The sequence below is a fragment of the Dendropsophus ebraccatus genome, chromosome 6, assembly GCF_027789765.1.
Source record: "Dendropsophus ebraccatus isolate aDenEbr1 chromosome 6, aDenEbr1.pat, whole genome shotgun sequence".
In the NCBI taxonomy this organism is placed as follows: Eukaryota; Metazoa; Chordata; class Amphibia; order Anura; family Hylidae; genus Dendropsophus; species Dendropsophus ebraccatus.
In genome coordinates, this window is record NC_091459.1 from 38,028,403 (window position 1) to 38,035,169 (window position 6,767).

At 47.6% G+C, this 6,767-nt stretch overlaps 1 pseudogene; it reads right to left on the reverse strand.

Annotated features, from left to right (window-relative positions):
- Window positions 1–6,103: 6,103 nt before the first annotated feature.
- On the reverse strand, window positions 6,104–6,282 carry LOC138796166 (U2 spliceosomal RNA; annotated as a pseudogene).
- Between the last annotated feature and the right edge of the window lie 485 nt (window positions 6,283–6,767).

A 6,767-nucleotide genomic window follows, 5' to 3' on the forward strand; every position in this document is an offset into this window, starting at 1 on the left:
CGGCAGTGACGTATCAAACTTGACAAAGCGCTGCGGCGTGAAACTGTTGTGTTGCCTACGCTCCCGCACCTGTTCCACCCTCTCCCCTCCTGATGGTGATCTGTGTTGAATAAACTTCTGAAGACCGCATCTGCTGGTGAGTGCATTGGATTTTTTCTACCTGCTTTTGCCATATACAGTCTCCTCTTCTCCGGTTGCACCACAGCGCCAGGTCTCATATATAGGATCAGTCTTCATACCTATCCACCAGATAGCCTTGATACACCTGTAGTGCGGGCTCTGCTCTCTACAGACTCCACATTACTATTGGGGGATTGGCTACTATGTGGGGGACTATGGGCAGGGCTGTGGAGTCGGTAAGCCGCAGCTCCGACTCCAACTCTGACTCCTGAATCTTATCAGGATCGACTCCGACTCCCGTTTCCGACCCCTGCTCCTTGATAAATGGCCGGTCAGATACCAGGGGAGTTATTTATCACACTGGCTCAGCAGCTTCTCCCTAATGTCCTACATGATCCTGGGGCGACTTCTAAATGAATAAAGGAATACTGTATATAAAGCACCTTCTCCTGTGTGTGCAGTTAATGCAGCCAGTCTCCAGCCTCCATGTCCTGAACTACTCACAACTAGACTAGATGGAGCAGGTGGTCTTTTCCTGCTGACAGTCTTCTATGTTTCTAACTAAATATTCACCATACACAAAGACACACTGCTAACAATGCCAGATCCCTGTGATACAGAGGGGTCAGCCATAGTGATATAGAGGGGTCACACATAGTGATGTTGAGGAGCACTGTGGGGACATGCAATAGCACACACACACAGCCTGCTACAGCCATAGCACACACACACACAGCCTGCTACAGCCATAGCACACACACACAGCCTTCTGCAGCCATAGCGCGCGCGCACGCACACACACACACACACTCATACACACAGCCTGCTGCAGCCATAGCATACACACACAACCTGCTGCAGCCATAGCACACACGCACACACACAGCCTGCTGCAGCCATAGCACGCACACACACACAGCTGCAGCCATAGAACACTAAAGGAAAACACACATCATTCTCCCAGAGAGAAAACACCACACTGAGGACAGAGGTTACTGCTACACTATTTATGCCTTCTCCTCCTCCTCTATATAACACAGGATATCTTCATATTACACTGCTGCTCATATACAATCATCCAGTATCCAGGAAGAGACCGGCACAGATCTCCCCCCAGACAATGGACTCTTCCAGCTCAGAAACAATAGCTTAGTGACCTATTAGAATATTGCTCATAAAATATATTGATGAGCAAAACTTATAAAATTTATATCAAAACTCAATTCAAATTTTTTTAAAGATTTTTTTTAAAGCTGGAGTCGGAGTCGGTACATTTTTTTTCCGACTCCAGCCAAAACTAGCTCTGACTACAACTCCGACTCCAGCCAAAACTAGCTCCGACTCTGACTCCACGACTCCACAGCCCTGACTATGGGAGGGGGGGGGGGGGGATTGGCCACTATATGGGGCAATATTACTATTGGGGGATTGGCTACTATGTGGGGCACTTTTGGGGGATTGGCTACTATAAGGGAACTATTGGGGGGATTGGATACTATACGGGACATTATTGGGGATTGGCTACAACATAGGTCACTATTGGGGAGATTGGATACTATATGGGACACTATCGGGCGATTGGATATAATACGGGCCCCTATGTGGGGGATTGAATACTATATGGGACACTACTGGGGGAATGGCTACTATTGGGGGGGGAAGGAAACTAGTATATGAGGCATTACTGCGAGGAGTTAGCTACTATATTGGGCGCTAAGGAGGGGATTGAAAATCTATATGGTGCACCATTGGGGAATTACTACTATTTTGGACACTTATAGGATTACCCGCAGCATGGGGGAAATAATGGGGTAACTACTGTGCAGGGACACTATTGGATAACTACTGTGCAGGGGCACTATTATGGGGTAACTTCTATATGGGGCAGTAATAAGGGGAACTATTAAGGGAACTAATACTGCATGGGCTAGAGAGGAGGGCATTATTAGCATTTGGGGCACTTCGGATGGGCAGCTTGTATAGAGGTGGGTAGGTAGTGTTATAAAATGTCAGAGCCTAAAATGTGTGTCTGACAGATTCTTTGGAGATTAATCGTGACCAGAAGAAATCATCATGATGGCCTGGCCCAAGTGGGGAAGACAACAAAAGAGGAAGACGCCAGTCAGAGAAGACGTCACTTGTGAGTCACTGAATGTACTGTAACTGTGCTCAATGTATGGAGGTATAAATGGTCGGCATAAAGGGTTTTATACATAGTATGATGGTATTTGCTCCCTGTATAGTGTTATTGGTAATATTACCTTTTGTTTTATTTAGTAAGACTACAATGGTAACATATTACTGTATGTGGTGGTAATATCTGGTAATGGTGTGGTGTTATCATTTAACCCTCATATACAGTTGGTCTGTGTGTACTGGATATGGTCAGTATGATGGTACCATGTGTGGGATTATACTTGTTCATTGTATACTCCCCCCATCCTTTATGGTGTATCACCTTCTCTGTCCCTACAGTTTGGTGAGGAGGCGCACACTATAAATAATGGGAGTATATAGATTTCCAGGAGGAATAACAGGGGAACAGCACAATACGGAGGCAGGAAGGAAAGATGCCCCTGAATTATTTCAGTACTATAACTTTAAGATGTTAAGGTGCTGTTTTTCCTGAAGATTGGACTGAATAGTTTTCAGGGCAAAAATACCTTTACTATTATGAATGGCAGATGACAGGAGAGCAGACAGATCCTAAGTTATTGTTCTATATTCTGCATCTCATCGCTGCTGTACTCTCTATAGTCTGCTGGGTGATATTACTCTTCAGCACCTGCGTACACCTGGTATCTAAAAATTTTCTATTTTTCCATTGCACAGTTGGTGCATTGGGTGCCGGGAGATTTGTATGTGGGCTGGTGGGGTTTGTGTGCCAGGGTTGCTTTTCAGTGCCAGTCCGGCCCTGCGGTATACACAGCATCCTCTGTGACAGCTACCAGACACAGGAGGATGCTGTCTGTGCCGGCTCCTTCCCCACCAGAGTGGCGCACATCGTCCGTCTCCTGAAGGCCGCGCGTGATGACATCATTTTATTGCGCGCCGCCTGCAGGAGAAGATGGGCACAGGCTAGACTGAGGGTTAGCTAGACTACCAGGGCATCACTGGGGGGTTAACTATGACTAGCAGGGCCATCATTGGGGGTTAACAATGACCATCAGGGACATCACTGGGGGTTACCTATAACTACCAGGGGCATCACAGGGGGTTAACTATAACTAAAAGGGGCATCAAAGGGAGTTAACTTTAACTACCAGGGGCATCACAGGGGTTTAACTATGACTAGCAGAGGCATCACTGGGGGTTAACTATAACTAGCAGGGGCATCACTGGGGGTTAACTATGACTACCAGGGGCATCACAGGGGGTTAACTATGACTAGCAGCGACATCACTGGGGGTTAACTATGACTACCAGGGCATCACTGGGGGGTTAACTAGACTACTAGGGACATCAATAAGGGGTTAGCTACAGCTACCAGGAGCATCACTGGGGGTTAACTCTGGCTACCTGGGATCACTAAGGATTCACATTAGGTACAAGGGGCATCACAGAGGGTTAACTACAATAGCAGGGGCACTAGGGGAACAATACTTTGCCTTGCCCCAGGTGCTGCGCACCCATGTACCCCGCACAGTATTACAATGAGTGCGGCCCTCGAATGATTTTATTAATGCCTGAATGGCCCTTGACACGGAAAAGGTTCCTCACCTCTGCTCTATGGGCTGCCTGGGCAATTTAATGATCCCCGTTCCGCCCTGCTCTTATCCACTCTTTGTTGGTGCGTGTAATGGCCGAGTTAACGAGCATGATCTGACAGGTTGGCGCTCGCTGTGTAATAGGGGCTTAAAGGGGTACTCCGGCAGGGGGGCACTTTTTTGATGGGACCGGGGAGGAGGTGGCAGAGTAAAAGACGTCCACTCACCTCCCCGGTTCCAGCGGCGGGTCACTCATCGCGGCGCTCCGGTTCCCGGCCGCTTCAGTGAAGGAGGTGGGATCTGAGCGGACTTGACACGGATCCCGCCTCCTTCACTGAGTGGCTGAGCGGTCCTGAGACGTAGCGTCTCGGACGGCGTCAGACACCAGGAAGCGTCCGGGGACCGGAGTGCCGCGATGAGTGACCCGCCGCTGGTCCCATCAGAAAAGTGCCCCCCCGCCGGAGTACCCCTTTAAGGGTCCCATTAGACACAGCAATTTTTCATTTTCTCAAATTAAAGATAAATGAGTGAAAATTAATGCTGTGACGAACAACCTCAAATTATATATTATAATACACGGAACAAGCGTCATTAGTCACAATCACAATTACGCTATTGGGCAAATGTTCCCACACTGTATTTTGGTCAGTATTTTGCAACCAAAGCCAGAAGTGGATTGAAAACACCGAAAGGCTATGTGGTCCCCAGATAGGGACGTATCAGATGTTAGCGTGGGTCACACTACGGAATTCTCGCGGAAAAAACTCTGCGGAATTCTGCCGGCTGTACGTGCTCACGGATGCGCGCCTTTCCACTGGCTCCATAGACACCATTCTATGGGCCGGCTGATTCCGCATTCCCCTGAAAGAACTGACATGTCAATTCTTTCGGAATCAGCCGGCCCATAGAATGGTGTCTATGGAGCCAGCAAAATGTATCTAATCTCTGTATGAATAGCTACACATTGATAACTATTTATTAATGAAAAACGATGGTGAATTCTCATCGGTGCAGTTGTATTAACAAAAGCATACGCTGGCCCCCAAAGAATCCAAATTAAATGGTTTAAACAGCACCTACCTGTGTCTTCCTTGCTGGCAAGCAACCAACCAGCCTACCTGCTTGGTTGCCTGCCTGCAGATGAACTGCTAGCCTTTCTGTCAGCTGTATATGTCAGCATAGCCTCGATGACATCACCAGCCCTGCCCTGGCAGGCTAGTGGTAAGCAACTTTGTTGCCATGGCAACAGGCTGCCAGAGACAAACAAGTGTTTACCAAACAGACTTTTATTAGCAATGCCAAGCCTTAAAGAGAACCAATCATGGGCGGAAATTAAAAATTTTTTTTTCGATAATTAGATTAAAATTGTTATTTTATTAATATTTGTAATTTGAATTAATTACTTTTAGGGCCGCGATTTCGCAATATACCTATTTTCTTTTCGTGTCTCGCGCCGGCTCTTTTGAAAAGAGCCGGCGCGCGACAGGAAGCTCCCGGCATGCCAAGCGGCAGGAAGGGCTCCCATGAGCCTTTGCCACCGCTCTGTAAGTACACAGTGATCCCGCGCTATACAGCGCGAGATCGCTGTGTATGAATATCCTAACTGGGCCTATTAGTCTATTCCTGAAGATACAGACTGCCTGTGTAGTCTGTATTTTATTCTTTTACCTATAGCTGTATAGCGGAGCAGTAAGGCCGGGGGCGGCCATCTTGATGACGTCAGTGGTGCGTTCCAGCGCTGGAACGCAAGGGACGTAATCAAGATGGCGCCCGGCTTTACTGCACCGCTACAGAGGAGTGGGTAAAGTATAAGATACAGACTGCAAAGGCAGTCTGTATCTTCAGAAATAAACTTCATGAAGATACAGACTGCCTTTGCAGTCTGTATCTTATACTTTACCTACTCCTCTGTAGCGGTGCAGTAAAGCCGGGCGCCATCTTGATTACGTCCCTTGCGTTCCAGCATTGGAATGCACCACTGTGACGTCATCAAGATGGCCGCCCCCGGCCTTACTTCTCCGCTATACTGGATTAGGTAAAAGCATAAGATACAGACTGCACAGGCAGTCTGTATCTTCAGGAATAGACTTAGGGACAGAGAATCTTTTATTATAGGGACAGTTAATTTCAGGTGATTGGTTCTCTTTAAATCTTTGGGTGCAGCTGCACACCCGACTTGGGGGGTGTTTCTTGCAATGCTGTTTCGGGTGCAGCTGACTTTATTTGGAGGGGCGGCTGCGCACTCTTGAGGGGTTCTGTTTTTAGGCAACACATTTAGGGGGTGCACTGAACCTGGAAGCACTGCAATACCAGGTCAATGCCTGGAGAGGACAGAGCAAGCTCTTTTACCATCTCCCTGTTCTAAAAATCCATTCAATATATGGTCCCCAGAGAGGGGACGTATGAGATATTAAACTGATAAGAAAAGATTTTTTTTTTTAATTATTGAGAGTATGTCTCTTCCTGCCTCTGTCTGCCTGTCTCTGTCTATCTGCCTCCCTGTCTGTCTACCTGCCTCAATCTGTCTACCTGCATCTGTGTTCCTCTTCATCCATCCATCGATTATCTATGTATACTCACGGACAGCTGTCACATCACTTCCCGGATTAGGCAGCACCCAGGTATAGCTGAGAGACTTTATTCTAAGTCTCACCCTAAAATTTTCTGGTGCCCAACGTGGGGCGTGGCCTCTACACCTCAACTGAATGCTGCACACCGGACCATGAAGGCGACCCGAGAAGGAACGCACAGACCTGTGAAAACAGTGCTGTTAAACGGTAAGAGAGCTTATTCCTTACAATGCTCTGTGTGTTCCTGTCCTTGGGCGCCAGGTCTGGTGAGTTGCATGTTATAGACTGAGTAAAAGTGCATGCCACGCCATTTGTTTAGGAAGAATCCTGCAGTATAGTTATACCTGAGCCAGCTGATCCAATGAGTGAC